The sequence below is a fragment of the Polistes canadensis genome, unplaced genomic scaffold (genome assembly GCF_001313835.1).
Source record: "Polistes canadensis isolate GaletaPanama2010 unplaced genomic scaffold, ASM131383v1 scaffold_38, whole genome shotgun sequence".
NCBI lineage: Eukaryota > Metazoa > Arthropoda > Insecta > Hymenoptera > Vespidae > Polistes > Polistes canadensis.
In genome coordinates, this window is record NW_014569585.1 from 18360 (window position 1) to 39490 (window position 21131).

Sequence of the window (21131 nt, forward strand, 5' to 3'; positions counted from 1 at the left end):
TCATAGCTTTTCTACAAACTATACGCACATCTTTCTTTAACCGATTTATCATATCGCAAGCGTGTCATTTCTTAACGAAGGATTTTTTTGCATTCTACAACGTATTATTACTTGATACGAAATATCACGATTAATTATAAATAGTAATATTAATTACTTGTAAGGCTAATTTCATATTTTTAAATTTCAAATTACAACGAAAATTCGTGGAAATTCCTTAAATACGAAATCGCAATATTAATTGACTTAACACATTCTTAAGTATAAATATTAAAATAATTAATTTTAATATATTATACTCTAATTTATTTTAAGTATCAAAATTATTGTACAAATCCGAAATACTTTAGGTCAAGTTATTTGCTTTATTATCACGATTTTATAATTAGATCGATCTAATTGATCCAATATACACTTTAGAGTTGGAAAATATTAATGAATTTCGCATTATTAGGAACGATATTAATTAGACCGTTGTTAGTAATTAAGGATTTGTAGGAAATCCTGAAAGTAAACGAGTTGTATCCGGTAGTCCGTACGAATGGAGCTTGTCTATTCATTTATCCATCTTGATAATGGATATTGAGTCAGGATACAAAGCGTTCGATGACCGGTCGTGGTACACGTTACGTTGAAATAGTAGTGTGAGAGTCTCGTACTATTGAACAGAGAGAATAGGAGAGAAAGAGAGAGTGAGAGAGAGAGAACGGAGAGGGGGATAGAAAATAATGTATACCGATACGACCGCTAACCGAGCGAATGATCGGTTGCCATGATCGATCGTGATGCATCATGCCCGTTCTCGTTCGTTTTCCATTTGCTGCTTTTAAAATCGTCGTGCTTTCGAATAATTCGCTCGTCGCTTATAAAAGCTTTCACTGAGCGCCATTTTTCTAAAAACCTTAGCTCCGATTCGATCACAAACCCCAACCTCCAACCCGCCCCTTCCCAGCCAATCACGATTCCCCCGCAAAAAAAAAATAAAAAAAAAGACAAAAAACAAAAATTCAGGTATATTTTATTTTTATTTGTCCTTTTTATTTTCTGACAGTTTTTGATAAAACTCGTTTTCATCTCCATAATAATGTTTTTTTTTTGCTCCCTCGTAAACAAAACAAAACGAAAAAAAAAAAACAAAACAAAAATATGGCCGAATAAATTTGGAGTAGTGAAATTCGTCTGACGATTGCATTTTTGACACGGTTTACGGATATTAAAAACGGGAATATTATTATTCAACGGTTGGTATGTAAATGTAATATCTGATTACTGTTTAGAAAAAACACTAATGCAGCAATGTAATATACCGGAGTTTGGATACAGTTCGATAGAAAACTTCCTAACGCGGGATTATCGAAGTCGATTTAAATTACAATCTTTATTGTTTGTCAGAGTTTAAAATACAATATTTCTTCTCCTTTTCCTTCTTCTATTTTTTCTTTTTTTTTTTTTTTTTGTTAAGCTATTCCATACAGTCAGCGAGTTAGTACCTAAGTTCTAACATGGAAGATACTTTAAAATAAGTACTTTGAATGTAAATCTTCTTTTACATTGTTATAGTAAAACTGGAAAGTAGTATGATAATCAAATGCAAGTGATTGGTAATGTACAACAACATTTATTTTTAGAGTTTCAGTTTGCGAAATGTAACTTTATCTTGTGTGTGTTTTTCTTTTTTCTTACATATAATCGCATTTTGTATGTACACGTTTTGAAATTATAGTCGTCGGTTCATTTTTATTCTCTCGTTAAAATCCTTTCTCGAATATTATTTTTATTATTTTGTACTTTTTTTTTCTTTGTCTTTTTTGTTTGTAACAGAATATTATTTTAAAAATATATATATATATATAAATGTATGAAGATACGCAAGGATCCTTTTACTCGTTAGTTAAAAATTGTACATTGAAAAAAATTGGATTACATTTTCTTGTTCTTTTCGAGATGATTTAAGAAAATATTTATATCCTACACACGCGCGTATACGTTTTCCTTTTATAAAATGTAATTTGGCGAAATGGTTGGTCGTAGTTGCTCGTTATCGAAGCAAGCTGTTGCACTACGGTTTAAGAGGCTGTGATTCGAGTCGTACAGTAAACTCACTACACAATAATGTTCATTTTTATGTTTGCTGTATTATTATCTTGCGGTTAACAAGTAGTGCAGCATTGTATAGTATACTACAAGGGACTAAAAAAAAGTATATCATATTACTAGAAATGATAAAAAATGTCACCTTGCATTTATAAGTTTTCTTTTTTCATCATTATATTTTTCTCGTTACATAGAAGGAAGAATTACAATTTGTATTATCTTGCGGTTAACAAGTAGCATTCTACTTTGGTATAGTAAAATAATAATAAAATATAATATCACGTGTACACTTTAAATTGCTAAATGTTAGTATACATGTTTTTAGACTGTTAGATCTTATTGAATAGTAAATAGAAAAATAAAATAAGGAAATAGTATTAAATATAATATTATGGTGATCTAAATTTTATTGAAAATCGATAAATATTCATAGACATTTAATAATTTCGCACTAAAATTATAAAAAATGCAACGTTGGTTTGTTCGGTTTTGCAAAGAAAAAAATTCAGGACGGTTCTCTTGAGCATAACAAAGAAAGAATAAGAGAAGCTGACAGAAACGTAGAGTCGAGTCGAACTCGGGAGACGTTGTCGAGGATGTTTGAAGGGGGAACACACGATCGCGTTTACACGCGCTGGGAGAAAAGTATATCCGACAAATCATGACACCTGTTCCAAATGGAAAAAGCCTTTTTCTAACATCCTTTGTATACACATCATTTTTTTTTTTTATTTTGTTCAAAATGTACATTTGTGCACTTAATTTATAATCAAGAATATTTCTCGTTATAAGGTACTCGCAGAAAAGAAATTATTTTTAAATATGATAATGCATAATTATAAACATACATTCGTCATTGCGTTCATAAGTGTACAATTAATGATATTTAAAATATATTTTGTATAAATCAATCCTTACCTGTACAAGTTGCAATCGACTATAAGTTTTATTATCACTTCGTGTGTACTTAAAATGGTACACGTGACTAAAAACGTGTTAATATAAAATATTTTAATATTATTATTTTATATTTTCTGCATACTAAATATATATATCATGGTAAATTTTATTTAAACAAAAATAATTGAATACAAAATATAAAAACGCATGTATTATATCATGTCATTCACGTTTTTATTGAGCAATAATAGGTTGGACGTTAGAAGCACGTGTTTGAAATTATTGATGAAACGGTAGATATTTGGTAAAATAGAACATTGAAAAATCGAGGAACAAAATGTCGACACGACGTTCGAAATGTTGACATACGATATTTCGATAGCAACCGCTAAACTCTTCCTGGTTTCAAACCGTAAGCCATAAGTTACGCGAACTAACTGCTCATACACGAGCTCATGTTTTAGCGCTTTCAAGTTTTATGCATCCTACCGGACTGTTTCTCGATAGAGGCGAGAGATTTACGATCTTGTTTTCTATCTCTCTCTTTAACCCCCCCCCACCCCCTCTCTCTTTCACTCTCTCTCTCTCTTTCTGACTCTGCACTTTCGTTTCCATATTTCGCGTTATTACAAGCTCATACTTTTAAATCGAAGTGCCAACGCGAGTAATGTTAAGTGTCAAAAGTTAAAAACAATATTTTGTCTCAAAGATAAATTTATTTCCAGTCGAACGAAACATATACACACACGAATGACCCAAATTCTTCGACGATATGCCAATATTTGTTACGCTAAAGAATAAATAAAATAAAATAAAAAAGACGAAAACCCCTATATAGGTACTAGTATCCATTATAAACATTTGTCAAAGTTTTTTTTTTAGGACACTAAGCTCGAGTTACAACTTGTCAATTTATCTTTATGATCTAGACGCATATTACACTAGCAGAGCCTCAACTAACAATTCTCTCTTTCTCTCTTTTTTTTATTTTTTTATTTCTTGTTTTGTTTCGTTTCGTTTCTTTTTTTGTTTAACCTTTCTTTTGGATTCACGTTACAACGATTCATAATGCCTCAATTTTTGCTTCGGACATTTTTACGATATTCAATTTTCGCGCAGGATTAAAAATATCGAAGAGAGGAACGATCAACGATACGTTTCGTTCAGGATTACTATACCGCTAGTGTTATGTATATTTAAAAAACATGAACTCTAAATTTACCTTGATTGGATTTTTCGTATAATTTTTCAATGTCGTTAAATTAATCGTCGCTGTTTGATTTTTCTTTTTTCTTTTTTAATAAACGACAATTCATCTTCTAATATTCGCAATTAATTTTTTCATCAAAGTTTTCATCAACATCGAAAATTCTCCCCTTTTTTTTTTGTCATTATTCAAAGACACACACACACACACACACTTGTAGACAATTAATATTACATTTGATGATTAAATATTAAATATTCGATTTCAAAGTGAGAATTATAATCAAAGTAAATACGATGTTTCGTACTTGATGTTGTAAAATATCTAATATAGTAACGCAATATTTGAATTATTCAAAATAAATATTAAATATTATTTTTACTAACGATAGGAAAAAAAAACCAATTGGGCATTTTTATTCTTTCTTTCTATTTTTTTTTTTTTTTTTTCTATTTATATAACTTCCATCGACGTAAATTCGTATTTAAACATCAAAGAGTTAGGGATATATATTTAAATTCGAAACCCTTTTTGACGAGAGTATTTAAATCACGTCGCGGAATATTTCGATTTTAATTAAACGTTGCATTCGTGAACGAACCAAGGCTGATAGTTAACAGGCAGCGAGCGTTCTAATCGCTTAATGCGCCGAGCACGACACGTTTACGCGCATTTTTATGCGTCCATTAAAGGTCTCGCCCGTTTCCGTTGTTTCAACTATCGCGCGCAATATTTTATCGCGGAAAACTGTGCTAGAGTTGGCCGGCCAGCTTGGTTGTGGTGGTGTGATGCTGGCCTTTGGCAAAAGAAAGAAAAAAAAAAATAAAACAAGGAAGAAAAAAAAGGGTACAATAAATTCATTCACTTACGGGCTTTTAACGTTACGTAAAGTATGTTCCTATGAACTAACACACACACACGCATGCACACTTATACATTCAGACAGACAGACAGACAGACAGACATACGTGTGTGACATTTAATTCGAAATTATTGATCTCGACGATTCGTAAATCTATTTCTTTTCTTTTTGTTTTTTTTTTCTTATAAACGAGAATAAAGTATATAATAAAGTTAAAAAGCATTAAAAGGATTAGAATTTATTTGAAATTGACTTGATATAAATTTCGTGAACGATAACGATCATTGTAATGTTAATAATACCTAAGTTCTAACACTTTCTCTCTCTCTCTCTCTCTCTCTCTTTCTCTGTTAGTAAAAGGATAACGATAATGATAACGGTTACGATAACGTAGACCGAGATAAATTTCGACGCGGTTTTGTGCACATACATTCAGTCGAGAAAGTACGCCTTAAAGGGAATTACCGATACCGTATCTAGATCCTCCTGAGAACTCTCAGGGACATGGTTATCGTTCAACGATCGTTAGAAGACGAGAAGATAAAAATTTGTCTTACTTTTTTCTTACTTTCTTTCGGACAGCTTAACTTTTATCGTTAGAAAGTCATTTCATTTTTCTCTTTTTCTTTCTTTCTTTCTTTCTTTCTTTTTATCGTGCCTTACCTTAGTAGTAGATTTCATACAACTTCATTAATTTAGATTAGAAGCTTAATAGATATTTAGGTATTCGAATTAAATACTGAAATAAATGACAAATATATTCAAGAGTATCGTTTATATTGAATTATGTGTTACATTTTAAGATAAAGATATAAATCAAGAAAATAATTTTAATTGAAAATCGATGACGGATAAAAAAAAGATGGAAAAGAATATGTGGAAAAGAAAAAAAATATCAAATGAAATTAGGAAAGTGAGAGTTTAGGTGAAATATATTCATGTTGGATTTCGTTTATTTCTTATCGTTAGATCGTGACCATGTAACGTTCCATGTCACGACATTGTGTCACTGGTATCGACCTACTTTTAAGCAAAAGCCGAACCAACGGGTCATTTAACATGTTGCATTACGTATGACAGGATTACAAGACACACAAGAGGTTGGTTATTAATTCGACACATGTATGTGTGTATATATATTGGATGTCCATGACGTAGCTTTCTCTCTCTCTCTCTCTCTCTCTCTCTCTCTCTCTCTCTCTCTCTCTCTCTCTCTCTCTACGGATATGATATCAATAGTTCGACCAAACAAACGTTTAACATTAACAATATTAATGTAAAAGGAACGAATATGAAATATCAAATCAAAACGTTATATTAAATTCATTTATACATTCCAAGATATAATTTCAAATTCTTTAACAGGAAAGTTAATACTCAACGTATACATAGCATATGGAAATATACAGGTGCACCAGTTGATAAATCTGGGAGGAGGAGGCAGGAGTGTTGGTACTGTATCACGTCATACGTTAGAATCTTAAGAATTTATAAATGTGTTAGATCTATAGTGAGATTTACTGTTCGATGCAATCATTATTCCTAGAATACATCAACTTTGTAACCCAAATGATCCAGTTTCAACGAATCTCTCGATTGAGGTCAAACACTTGGATTTCACACGATCTATAATGCAACCCTATTCCGAATGAATCGGAATACGAAAAAACAAATTCTCGAATAATAACAATAGTATATATAATACATTGGTAACAACAAGAGAGTAAGAATTTTTATATTTGTTTTTTTCTTTTAAATCGAACTAACCGTATCTCAAAATTGCACAAGATTTGATTCGAATAAGGTTTATCTAAAAGTTTTGACGAATTGAACGTATGAAATTAAACATAAATAAAGAATTGATAAATCAAAATCGCATGTTATATCAATAAATAATCGTTTAATTGATATCAGTTCGTTGCATAAATTCATTTTAAACCGTTATAACTTTACGAAGACGTTTATCCAACCGCTTCATCGACCGCTACCCGATTACTCAGCTTTTCAGAGGAAACCATTGGTTATCGACCGCAATCCGATTAATCAAATTTACGGATTTTACTCGTGTCGTTGTTATTTTGTTTAAAAAAAAAAAAAAACAAAGAAAAAACAAAAAATATAAAAAGAACCACAACGTTTATTTTACAATTTACTCATAAAAAATTTTTTAAAATTTCATTTTACATCGATTTCAATCTTACGAAAAATAGATTACATATAGATTATATATATATATATTTGTTCAAATCTAATCAGAAGAAAACGTATAACAATTTAGAAGAAGTTTCTGGTTTATCCTAAACTAGCGTAATCCTAACAACTCTCTTGTAACACGTAGGTACCTATAGTAAAGCCGACCACAACGGCAGACGTCGAGTTTGGTATTACAGGTTCTAAATCCTGCCGATCCTATCGTGTATCTTTCGTGTATCTTTCGTGAACGAGATTTCTCCGATGTATCCTTCGTTATATTATATCGTTTCTCAACGATATTTTCCTATCCCTATTCTCTTTCACCCAATCTCCTTCCTCCTTTTATCCATTGTTCTTCAATTTTATTCTCCAATTTAATATCGAAACGAAAATCTGTATCTTATTCCTTTATATCTTTTTTTTTCAATGTGTGATGGGGTAAGGTGAGGTGGGGTACGATGGGGAAAATTATTTTTTTCTTTTTCCAATTTTCATGAAGAAATACATTTCGTTTCTTTTTTCTTATGCCCTTACCCCCTCCCCGCCCCTGCTCGTTTCTTCTCTTTTTCAATATAATACACACACACACATATCTATATATATACACGAGTTCGTAAAGTTTGTCGTTATAAGTCGAGAAAGAAAAGTGGATTGATTTCTTGTATAGGGAAAAGAAGAAGAAAAAAAGAGAGAGAAAAAGAAATGGTATGAGATCGAGACGTGACCAAGCTGTTCTCGATAGGGATAATTTGTCAAAGAACAAAACCCTGAAGGAAAGAGTCCTTCTTCCTTAGCGGAATTTTCACAACGAAAGGTAGTAGTAAGAATTCTTAAGAGAGATGTTTCTTCTTAGAGTAGAGGACCTTAAGAAATGCCTTGCAATCGTAAATCCTAACGATTCGAACGACGAAATCTTTTTCTATCTTTTCGTTTCTTTTTTTTCTTCTTTCTTTCTTTTTTTTTCTTTTTTTTCTTGTTCCTTTTTTTCCCTTATTTTTTCACATTCTTTCTTTCTTCTTTAAGAGAACTGAATGAGACTTGGAAATCGAGATTCGAGGAGACACACGACGAAAAGAGGTTAAAGAAGTAAGCTCGTAGTAAGTAAGTATTCTTATCTATGAGGATAAAGAGAGAGAGAGAGAGAGAAAGGGAAGAAGAAGTAGAGTGGGGTTTGACGGGGAAAGGGGTTGGAAAAGCTATGTCGTCTTAGTTGATAAAAAAACGATCTAATTCGATTGGACTTTTATCTTCTTTTAAAGTAGACATTCTAAGTAAGGAAGATAAATCAGTGGTTATATGTGACATTTAAATGATTTTTTATATATTTGTTAGAGAAATATTTCTATTTTTTTTGTTTTTTTTTTTCTTTTCTCTTATGGTTTCGATTATTCGTTTGAAATTTTAGAAATATATTTGTTTATTTATAAAATGTCTCCCAACGTGTTTAATTTTCTCGTATTCAATTTTCGCGTCAATATGGTTAAATACACATGCGTAATATTTTCTTATTGGAATTATTAAGAATATTTCCAAAAAATAATTACGAAATTACTTTGATAGTAAATAATACATAAAAACAAAGAGGAAACTTGTATATTGAAATTAATTTGACTAATTAAAGAGGAGGAAAAAAAATGGTAACATTTTATTGTGTCAATTGATTAACAAAAATAATACAATTTTATTATTTTAGATTTATTGAAAAAATAGACATTTTGTACAGACGAATTAACTTTTCTCTCTCTCTTTCTCTCTTTCTTTCTCTTTTCTTTTTATGATTACCATAAATATTCATCAAATATGTACTTACGAACATTTTTCATGTTTCATGATAATACATTTTGCGAAGAAAAGTAAAAAAAAAAAGATCGAAAAAGTATCGTCATAGTCAGGAACGCTTAACGCTATGAATGGAAGGGTGCGAATATTACTTTTCCACCCTCAACTTCCAACATATTTTCCTTCGTATCCCGTTGTCCTCGTAAAATCGAGGAAAACATATTGTACTTGACTTTTCTTCTTCTTCTTTCTTCTTTCTTCTTTCTTCTATCTTCTTCTTCTTCTTTCTTCTTCTTTCTTCTTCTTCTTCTTCTTTTTCTTCTTCTCTTTCTCTCATTCTCCTATTCTCCCATTCTCCCCTATCTTCCCTTTCTTGAAACGGTCGTCTTACAGACGCTGATGTGGCAGGAGCCTTGAAATTCCACCTCTTCGTTCCCGTCTTCCATTCCCTGGTTGATCTGTCGAACCGCAATCTCAGGAATTCTGCTTCTCGTGTTTGACATCGATAGGAGGGTACACACGCCCCTCTTCGTCCTACTCGTTGAGAGAATACCACAAGGGAAAGGGGGAATCTGAGAAATGAAGAGGAAGGGTACAAGTATCCTGGGAGGAGTATATATATATATATATATATATATATACGTAGACATATATGTATTGATAGACCACTACAATTCCGTTTAATGAGTTCAAGTTTATCTCTACGATATGATAGAAATACTATATTTTTACTATTAATATAAAACAATAATTCGTCAATTATTTCGATCGAAACTTTAACTGCAATTAATCATTTGCACTAGAAACCTTTTTTTGCTCGGATGAATCAGTAACAACTCGTGACGATTTTCTCCATATTTTTTTTAATTTCTTTACAATTATCTTGAAATGATTTCACAGACAATTTAATTTGTAAGACATTTATATTTTTATACTTCAAAAAAGAAGAACATCTGTTAAATATTAAACAATAATATTAGTATGACTTCCACACGTGCTGGACTCAGAACTTTTTAATTCTTCTCTACGTATCAGACACAGTACATTTCTATTATAAATAAGTATTACTTCCATTCGTTTCCCGTGTAAGTATGAAAAAATCTTATCGCAACCTTTCAAAAATTATGATAAAAATTTGTATCTCTCTTTATGATAGTCTCTGAATTTTTCAATCTTCTATTACTAGACTCAGGACTTTCTAGCCCCTTCGAAATAACTGCTCTTCTTTTATATATATAAAATACTTTTATGTATCCCATGTGTTGTACTTGTTATGTCGTACATTACCCGATCCCATAATCCAGGCAATCTAGAACGAAATAATAGATATAATTCTACTACTTTTATAACGCGTTACACATACATTTTTTTCATTATTTAAAATCTTTATAATACATGCATGCATGAATTATTATTTGATATTCATTAAACTATAATTAATAAACATTTTTTTGTATCTCTGACTTCCCTTCTCATTTAATCCAATTTTATAAAACAAAATCTAGATTTGTGTGTTATAAAATATATACAAAAAAATAATATTTCCTGTATAATGATTCTCGACTAATAATATAGAATCAAATTTTTAATCAAAAACTTCCCAATTCTCTTTCATCATTAGCATGGAATGAAATGACTCAATTCATTTCTTTATCATCGTTCTCTCTCTGGATGTTAAAAAAAAAGGAAAGATAGAAAAAACAAACAAAAAGCCCCAAAAAAATAGAAAACGAAAGCAAAGTGTCGTGCAGCAATAGTATTGTTCACCAAAACAGAAATCGATTAAATCGACACAACGACGACGACAAAAAATGACGGTCAACGATTCAACGATTCGAACGAATTTTCCGGCAATTTGAAAGTCGACGAGTTTTCTCACTTCCCCCTTCTCCGTCAACCACACCCTTCCCTTCTTCTTTACTTCTGTGTCTCTATTTTGTTCACTATGAATACTTTACCTTTCTAATCCCGTTCAACAACAACTATTTCTCTCTCACTCATTTTCTTTTTCCGATTATTCGAGAATAAACCTCGAGAAGAAAATGGGGGGAGAGTGGTTGGGTGAGAGAGAGAGAGAGAGAGAGGATGCAAGGTGGAGGAGTAACTTCGAGTGATAAAAAACTTTAGCGAGGCGTATAATAAAAAAGTTTCCTTTCAATCCGGTATAAAAATGTGACGCCACAACAAACCATGAATGGATATGGAAACGATGCGTTTTTTCGAACGCGTGCAAACGACCGCAATCGTTTAAATCGATCTATTTACTTGCCTACGATTCTTTCGAACATTCTACACCGAAATAATAAAAAATTGAATTTTGTGTATTTATAGATAGAACGATGTTTTTAATATTAAAAAAAATATATCAAATTTAATAATTAGATAAATATGAAATATTTATTTTGAATATAATTGTTGAAGTATAATGTTATCCACAAGTGTTCTTTTCTTTTCTTTTTTATTATACAAAATTGAAAATTAAATTAATAATTTTAACTAATAATTATATTATGTGAACTTTCATAAATTTTAATACATATTGCGTTTATTATGGGACGTATATGCGTGTATTAATTTCTTTTTTTCTCTCGAAATAATCGAATTTCTCCGACTTTAATTCACGATTATTTCAAGTTGGGGATCTCATAAAAAAAAAGTGTGTATATATATAGGATAAAATAAAAAGATAAAAAGAGAGAGAGAGAGAGAGAGAGAGAGAGAGAGGAAGAGGGAAGAAGAAAACGATATGGCGTTCACAATGCTCACAATCTATCGCGAATTCTATTTTTCTCCTCGTACTAAAAAGTGTTCGAGTTTGTTCGAGTGAGAGATACGAGTGGTACAAATACATGTACACATACATCCATACATACATACATACATGGTTATCCAATAAAGATAAAAATCGTAGTGATCGCAATTTTTGTTGCATCGAATCGGAACGTACGAACGAGAGTTCGATCATTAAACCGAACAAATCGAAATGACTGGAACGATATTTCGATACGCTGGCCAAATTACAAAATCGGATGGTTCTGTTCAGCCGTTAAATCTTTTCTATATTAATTTCGATATTATTATTAAAAGAAATACGATCGGATAAATTTAATAAGCTGACAACAAATAATAGAAAAATCATTTTTACGATTTTATTCGCACTATCACCTCGTTTGATTTAAAAATAAATTGTAGAAATAAATCGAAACGCGTAAAGTTCTTTAAATTATGTTTATAATTTTTATAATTAATTTTTTACTCATAATATATATATATATATATAAATATTAAGTCTAAGTCTTTTTTTTTGTATGCAAACAATACGTAATTTATATAATAAATTTTTTCATTTATATTAATAATATAATTATATATCGTTATGATCAGAAAGTTCTCAATTGATCACTAAAGTCAAATAACATTGGGCACGATTTGGCCTTGGATGGGGTAACCGCTTGGCAAAACCAAATTATCCTCATCTAATTTTACATATAATAAAATAATGAAAATCACACATATATTCAATGACATAGCCACGTTGAATTAATCGGCTTAAAATAAACACATTTCTATATTTACATTGGATAAATAGTTCTCGTCAGATCACTAAAATCAAGCAATCCAGGTATCGTTAGTAAAATGGATGGGTGACTCGTCCGAAAAAATAAAAAATAAAATCCAGACGGTAAAAAAACATGACCATTTCTCAATGATATTAAATAAATATGAAAAGATGTGTGTGTGTTAGTAGAAAAATGAAACTCGAATCGTAAAATGGGAGAGTAAAAAGCACAAATGACAATTAAAATCGCATAAACATAATTATCAGAATAAAAATAGTAAATACTATATTCTTAACAGTGTATAGACATTGCAGAAATTTGCACAAAAGAGAGAGAGAGAGAGAGAGAGAGGAATTTAATGGAATAATTAATTACGAATAACGAGTAGGAGAGAAGTGTCGAAGGCTAAACTAAAGTGTCAGGAGAGAGGATAATTGACACGCGACACATAGAAACAGCCCGTTAACCCTAAGTTGGACTACGCAACGATACACGCTAGGTTCACCATTGGTTCATCTAGCAATCCAGTTGCTCCGTTTCCATTGTCTATGCGGGAACATCAACTAATGTTTACCCTTGCTTAACCATACTACAGTACCCAGACTGCAATTACTTCATTTGACGTAGTATCTCCACATCCATATCCTTCACACACATACAAACACGCACACATTTATATACACAATAGCATACGAGTTGGTCCCTGGAGGGCTTCGTACCCTAACGGCGTTCACTCTGTCTGGCAATATCGTTTATATGCGCTGTAAGAGACGAACTCGTGCATATATCCATATCCATATGCATGTATGAGTGTACGTAAGAGAATAAGGACTAAGGAGTAAGTAAGAGAGAGAGAGAGAGAGAGAGAGAGAGAGAGAAAGAGATTGAAATTGATGAAGGGTCATAGGGAAAGAGGATTAACCTGAACAATGGACATTCTGTTAATTACCATTGTAATAACTAATAGCATAAAAGAGATAGGAATAAAAGGTACCACTAGATTTCTAACATCCTTTACCTTTAAGTATCAACCAAGAATCTCCATTATATATTCGAGTTGTATTACATATCAATCCACTTCAATTTTATTGTCATATCGAAGGATACGAATATTATGGTTTAAAGAGGTTAACCAAAAGTACACAAATTATTAGTCGAGTTCTATAACTATACCAAACAGTTACTTGTCTAAGTTAAACATGCTGTCGGATTGTTATGATGATACGACAGACTCGTTCTGAGTTTAGGTTAACGATTATTAAACTTGTCAATTTTTAAACTATCGTTCATTGGAACATACTATACATACCATACATATCATACACATATTTTATATGTATACATAAACTCTCTTTTGGTTGTTTATTTAAGAAAAAAATGGCGATGGTTATAAAAGAAGAAGATGGCATCGTGCTTTGGATACTCAAAAGTTTTCCCTTAGAAACTTTTCTTTTTTATTTTTTTTTTTTTTTCCCCGAAGGCTCACGTCGTTTCGTGCCTGATAAGCCCGATCAAATCTTCAAATACCTTTCAAACTTCCTTTGAACTTCTTTCAAACTGCACCACGTACTTAACTTTCGCGAGAAAAGAAGAAAAAGTAGAAGAAGAAGAAGAAAGAGGAAGGGGAAAGGGGAAAAAAAAAGAACACGTTCGAAGCATAATTAAATTACGCTTCGTGGGAGGGGGGAGGTGACTTCTTTCAAGTGGTAAAAAAGATGAAAAAAAAAATGTCCCTACCAATTTTTGTTCTCCTTATATATTCTAAAATCGTGCAGTGAATAATATTATGCGAGATTTTCTTTCAATCCTTTTTAATGAATATCACTTTAAATTAAAAACCACACACATGTGTATACAAATATAAAATGCATATTTAAGAAAAAGAAATTAGAAACAAATTATTCGTTTCTTTTGCTATATATATAATGGTAAAAAAAAAAAACACACACACACAAAATACGTTTAAACAAAAAATTGAAGTCTTTAAATTCGTATTAATTTGGAACGCAAGCCAAAGGGTTGAAAATAAACGCAAAACGATTTAAAATCCGATTGGCGAAATAAAAACGAGAATGAAAAGAAATCAAAGAAAAAAGATGAAAACATAAACAAAGAAAGTATGCGAGTGAGTGTAAGAGAGAGAGAGAGTAAGAGAGAGAAGAGAAAGAGAGAAATGAAGAGAAAGATGTCAAGGGATCGTCATAGGGCGTGAACAAGCATCCTCTTTCATTATGACGTCCCCAATAAATCCGAGCCCTCACCGGGGGAGAGGGTTTGCCATCCTGTCGGCGTTCGTTGGCTGACATCGACAGCTCATTACATCGTCAAGGAGACCGCTAGCTCACTCACTCGCATACTCACGATCCCGTGATATACATAATTCAAGTATTCCCGCGTGCGGCTTCCCCATCACGCGAAGACGTTTCCTACAAGGGCTTCACCTATCTCCGTCTTTTTTTTCTTATTTTTTTTTTTTCTTCCTTTTTTTCTCTCATACTATGACGACAACAACGACAACGTCGTGACGACGACTTGACCTCAGCTTCTTCACGTCAGGCTTTAACGAAATACCATAAAAAATGAATTTACATTTATGGGAAAATAATTCGGTTTCATTTTTTATCTTTTTCCTTTTTTCATTCTTTTTGTCGAAGGAATTTTTTCGAAAGGAGGAACATTCAATAACGATAAGCGTAGAATTTTAATGACTTTTAAGATATTTATTTTGCGATCGATGATGTGTATACTTTATTAATCCTTTCCACTCGAGGCTTTTTTAATCGGGCGAAACATCAACGATTCAAAACGATTTTCCGAATATTTGATGAATATTTTAAAGCTATCTTAAAATTGATTTCAACAGACAATTTAACATTTATAACTTTGATATTGTAATATTTTATATATTTCTTTAAAGAAAGAGACATTCGTTAAACATTAAACTTCGTATTATTGTTTTGTGTGTGATACTTTATAAAAGCAATCTCCATTATACGAAATTACACAATTTATTTTATTACCTGTCAATAATATATAATATTATTATGTTTAGTAATAAAATAAATTAATAATATATATATATACAATTATTGAAATAACAGAACTTTTATTATAAAATATATAATAGAGTTCATAGCAGATTTTCTGTTTTTTTTAATGTTAGAAAAATTAAATATTAGTTGTTAGAAGAACGTGCCGTCCTAGATTTTCATAATATGTGCCATCTTGAATATCTACTACTACTTACTTCTATTCTTATTTTCCTTCTCTCTCATTCTCTCTCTCTCTCTCTCTCTCTCTCTCTCTCTCTTTTTCTTTTCAAAGGAAGAAAAATCTCTCCATATGTTACCAAGCCGGGTAAGGTGACGGAACGATACCAGCTCTGTGTAAGATATTATATTGCCTTCCTAACAATGGCGTTCACGGTATCAGAAGCGGCAAGAACGTATTACCGTTAATATATCGACGCTCACAGGGATCGATAATTTCGCAAGACTCGACATTAAATCACGCTTTCTCTCTCTCTCTCTCTCTTTCTCTTCATTTCTCTTCCTTTTGCTCCCTTTCTCTCTTTCTTTTTTGTTCTCTTTATATATCTCTTTTCATACTCGTTAACTGGCACTTCTTTTGTAATATATTTTTATTATTGCTTACGACAAAATGTTTTTTTTTTCTTTTCCATTTTTGCGCAAATGATTTGTCATAAATGTTATTCTGGTTTCTTTCTATTTTTTTTTTTTTAATTTTAATTTTAATTGATTACGATTCAAATTTTTGTCTTCATTCTTGAACGACGAATTATTTATATTATATATATATATATATACGTGTATGAATCTGTTGATATTCAGTATTTGCATTCGAAATAAATTTTCATTTTAGTTTAACGTCCTACTCTATATTCATTTAAACTCGTATTTTTTTATCACCGAGAATGTCTGAGAATATAGATTTATTGTCATTAATTAATGATAAAAATAAGTTTCTGATAATAACGATTATTTTTTCTAATAGATTTTTTTTAATTTTCTTGGAAAGATCTATTTTTGTTTTTTTTTTCTCTTATTAATAAATTATTCTTATTAAATGGTAACAGAGAGAAAATGTACTATAGTCTGCGAATAATTTTAATAGATTATTGCAAATTAGTTCATATCAGCGAAAAAAATGGAGAGAGAGAGAGAGAGAGAGAGAGGATTAAAAAAAAAAAAAAAATTGGATGAATATTTCATAAGGATGTTAAAAATTTAAAGAGACCTTTTTATGTTCGTACTTAAAATTTTACAACACGCATCACGAGATTTTTCACAATCAAGAAAAAAAGATATTATCTTTATAATACTCGAAAATATTCCCGTTTTTTTTTCTCCTCCTAGATAAGGATTATGATACCAAACTTGTTTTTAGGCAAAGAAAAAAAATAAGGCTTACAATTACAGTAAAAAAACAAAACAACAAAAAGGTAGGAAATAATGGAAAATAACTCAAATATCATATGTGTGAGAAAACTACCCTACTACTTACGTTATTAATGAGAAGTGAAATTATCCTTTAACGTTCTTTTTGTTTTCCTCTTTCTCTCTTACACATGAAACAAACACATCCACACACAAACACACACACATACCTATCTATCTTCGTAGACTCATTGTACTCGCATTGAATATGATCGTCTTCGCATATAAAATATGAAACGATGAGAGAATGAAAAGAAGGAAGTATAATTCAAACGATTCGATGTGCGCTTGATCCAAGATTAATTCGTCGCAATTTACGCCTCGGTCACCCAACGCATCCACCCATCTAACCCCCTCTACATAGACACACGTACAGAGAAACTACCCTTCGGAAAGCTTCCCCGAATATACCATTCATATACATACACAGACACACATACATTCATCCAACCGCAAATCAATGTTAATCCTTTCCCACCGACATGAATATTCGTACTTCGAAACGATTTGCAAGCACGATTGTAAATCGACCTCCACTCTGCTATACTTGCATTGCATTGCATTGCATTGCATTGCATCGCATTGCATTGCATCGAACGATACAGAAAAATTATGGAAATGACGTAGTGTTTAAAATGTTTACCAATTACAATCCTCTGAACTTATGTTCTATAAGTATATACGTTTGTTGTATGTCGATGTATATGTATATGTATGTGTGTATTTGTTTATATGTGTGGATATATATATAAATATAATATCGACAGGTATATTGTATATCACACAGTACACATTCGCATACATTTCAAGTAGGTCAATAATACTCGACAATTTCGAATGTGTATGCAAGAGTACAGAAATATTTACGAAAGTAAAAATGAATGAGTGTGTGTATTGTATTTGTGTATGCATGCGAGAGAGAGAGAGAGAGAGAGAGAAAGTGAACAAATCGATCGAAACGAAAATTTAGATTCTTGATTCATCGACGAAGAGAACAAATTGTGCTCTTGGGAACGTAATTAGTAGTGACCAATTCATCGTACTTAATTGAAATTCGAAACTAACCAAACAATAATCTCTTATCCTTTCTACTGTTGTCATATCTTTCAAAATAATTTTTTATTATGATAGGAAAGAAGGGTGACGGTAAAAGTTATTTATTTGCTCATTTACTCATTTGCTTATTAACTCACTTACTCATTTACTCATTTATTGATTACTTATTACTCATTACTCAAAAATACTGGTTTCCTTATTGATTTTTAAAAAATTAAATAGAACACAAATTAAATACTAAATTATAATAAATTATTGTATATTATTTCGCTATATAGGTTTATAAAACTAATGAAACCTTTATAAAAAGGGAAATGGAAAAAAGTGTTCTTGATGCGTTGTCAACGTAATCTTTACTACAGAAAAAAGAAAAGAATAAGGAAAATGAACCTATTATCGTATTCCGTGAATGGTTGAATAGATCTTATATAATCCAAGCAAAGAAGATTCGGGAAGGGAGATTAAGAAGATATCTGACAATAAGGAAATTGCTTACCATCCTTCTGAACTTTTATCCACGTAATACATCGTCTAAGAATATTACGTTTAATCCTAAGTATTTTCTTTTGTCGTAAAAAAAGGAAAAGAAAAAATAATAATAATAAACGTTTACGATATGTTCTTGCATAATGATAAAAGAAATAAAGAGAGAGAGGGAGAGAGAGAGAGAGAGAGAGAGAGAGAATGAGAGAGAAGAAGAAAACGAAAATGGAAAATTGTCCTTAGTTAATTTTTTTTGTGAAGTCAGTATTTAAACATTAATAAAAGAAAAAAACATATAAGAGAAAGAAATTAAATCTATAATAACCTTAATTTACTCAATTGAAAAGTAATAATATACAATATAAAAACAAAAGGATATATTGGAAATAGACAAAATAGGAGAAAAAAGAAAAATGAATAGAAATGAAATCAGTTATATTATATTTGATTCCAAAAACTAGATCTAGAAATGATTTCTTGCGTACGATAAAACTATTTATTTTCATTTTTTTTTTTTTAACCTAAACTGTGTTCTTCGACCGAGTTTCTATCCTACCCCTCATCCTCTTTCTCCGCGTCTTCACTTTTCTTCAAATATTTTTTTGTTCCTTTTCTTTTAATTTGTTCTTTCTTCCCCAACTTCTCGTCGTGAGTAAAAGTTTTCTTCCGCGCGAGGAATTGTATAAGCGTGAGTGAAAGAGAGAAAGAGAGAGAGAGAAAGAAAGAGAGAGAGAGAGAAATAAAATTGAGAATTCGTTCATCGATCGAAATGACAGAAAAAGACGAGATAAACTAAGAGAGGAAAAGAGAAGTATAAGAAGGGTAGAGAGGAAAAGTTAATAATTCGCGAGAGAACATCGAAGGGGATAGAATAAATGCAAATTGCAAAGTACGATGCGACGGTGTGACGTTGCATGAATATTCGCGACTCGCCGCAGGCACGATTTACGATCCGTCACGGATAAGATCCGTATCTTCCGGATGTGTACGAAATATACTATGCATATATATATATATAACTATTCTCTATTTTGCTATGAAAATTTGGAAGAAAATGATGTCGCCGAAATACACGAAATACACCAATTACACGAATAATTTCATTATATTATTGAATTTTTTTCTAATTCATTTGAAAATATTCAAATGATTTCTTACGTTACTTTTTTTCTTTTGTTTTTCTTTTTCTTATTTTTTATTTTTTATACTAATTTGATATAAAGGCGAATTATAGTAAGAAATAGTAAAATTATAAGTCTGTTATTATAATTATCTGTTATTATAATTATATTAATTATATATTATAATTATAGTAAGAAATAGTAGAATTATAAGTCTGTTATTTTAAACAGAATACTTCATTTGCTATTGATCGACAATTCATTTATGAATTAAACAAAAATTTAATGGTAATTGGCAATGCTTTGAACAATTCATTTTATTCGAATATAATAATAATTACTCTCCATTTACAATTTCTCGAATTTTCGATATCGTATTAAGAGAATTATTATTAAGAAAAATCTTGATCATCATATATTTGCAACATTAACAATATTAAAATACTTTAATATAATATAAAATACTTAGATTATATTATTCCTACAAGAGATTCAACAGTTTCAATAATAAACTATGGAAATTTTATAATGATAGAATCATTTTGTTACATTATTAAACAATTAAATATTATTACTCGAGTGATTAATTCAATGATAGTTATAAACGTTTAGAGAACAAGTCCATTTTCAAAAATGATGCTCGTTTTTAATCATAATGATAAAATTAGCCGAACAAGTATTGCACAGTTTAATTCGAGAATAGTCGAAAACGAGGAGACGATTGTACGAAGTTCGCAAATGGCATACTTTTGCAGAAAAGAGAAAGAGAGAGTGAGCGAGTGAGTGAGTGAACGAGTGAATGAATGAATAAGAGAAAGACAGAGAAAGAGAGATGGAGAGAGAAGGAGAAAGAGATAACAACAATACTAACACTGGGAACATAACGAGACGATGATTATGCGCTCCGTACGTTCTGCGACAAATCGTCGCTAATGCGAGACAATTTGCATTAGCAATTACTCGATAGGACGAGTAGTATGTAACTGCATCCGTTTAGTTATGCAGACTCTGCAAAATTAGGATAATAAAGAAGAATGTGTATATATATATATATATACAAGCTTTGTAATACGATCCGCCGGGAATTCTATTATTTCGAAGAGGAATTTCATGATTCACCGATTGAAGTATCACCTAGTAAAATTAACCCCCATTTCGAAGGATTATGATCAGTATCCAGAAATCCATAAGATGAGAAAGAAAAAATGTTATATGTTATTAATCCCTTAGGCATAGAAATAAAATAGAATTCTATATGTTTCAAAAAAAAGATTCTTTTTTATTTTTGTTGTTTATTTTCATTGAACAATTATATGAATAAAATTAATAAATTGCGCGAAATATTTACATTGTTAAATATTTACTTATATATAATAATAATGGAGAATAAGTAGTATTGTTTCAATAATAAATTGTGAT

At 30.8% G+C, this 21131-nt stretch overlaps 1 protein-coding gene across 5 annotated transcripts in view; it reads left to right on the top strand.

Annotated features, from left to right (window-relative positions):
* The window catches only part of LOC106784682, a 60190-nt gene that overhangs the window by 10741 nt on the left and 28318 nt on the right, over positions 1-21131 (top strand). For 2 of the 5 annotated variants that reach the window (XM_014744485.1, XM_014744487.1), the window contains exon 2: positions 8280-8357. The exons of 1 other annotated variant lie outside the window; for it this stretch is intronic. The gene's annotated coding sequence lies outside the window, so the exon portion shown is untranslated. Of the gene's footprint in view, positions 1-8050; positions 8071-8279; positions 8358-21131 lie in introns of those variants that run through there. 2 more of the 5 variants (XM_014744486.1, XM_014744489.1) reach the window with 2 other exon arrangements.